The 439-nt window shown below is 66.5% G+C and overlaps 1 protein-coding gene across 1 annotated transcript in view; it reads right to left on the reverse strand.

Annotated features, from left to right (window-relative positions):
• Positions 1-439, reverse strand: part of LOC103895412 (ciliogenesis-associated TTC17-interacting protein) — a 6082-nt gene that overhangs the window by 3297 nt on the left and 2346 nt on the right.

A 439-nucleotide genomic window follows, 5' to 3' on the forward strand; every position in this document is an offset into this window, starting at 1 on the left:
AAACAGGGAGGGGGGGGTTAGGAAAAGCCCTTGGTGCCGTCCCTACAGCCCCAGCAGTGGGGTGGGGGGCTACAGACCCTCAGAAAGGGGATCGAGGTGCTTCTACATGACAGCTGGTGACCCCCAAGTCTGGGGGAGCAAAGACAGGGATCACTTATGGGGTGCCCACATGGAGGGGGGGGTCCACTCTTCCCCCCCCAACCCTGCACCCTCAGGAGGGAGATTCACAGCAAAACAAACCACACAGTCTCAGGTCCCCCTGTGCCCGAGCAGCACCCAGCCCCATGGAAAGGGGGGGGCCTGGGGGGGGTCTAGGTGGCTTTGTAGAGGTCTTTGCGCCTCCGCACCTCCTTGAGGACGCGGGCGCGGAAGGCGTCGGGGTGCTCCCCCCCACCCCGCCGCAGCCCCAGCGCTGCCTGCAGCTCCGGCCGGTGGGGCC

This window comes from Aptenodytes forsteri, unplaced genomic scaffold (assembly GCF_000699145.1).
Source record: "Aptenodytes forsteri isolate BGI_AS27 unplaced genomic scaffold, ASM69914v1 Scaffold255, whole genome shotgun sequence".
Lineage (NCBI taxonomy): Eukaryota > Metazoa > Chordata > Aves > Sphenisciformes > Spheniscidae > Aptenodytes > Aptenodytes forsteri.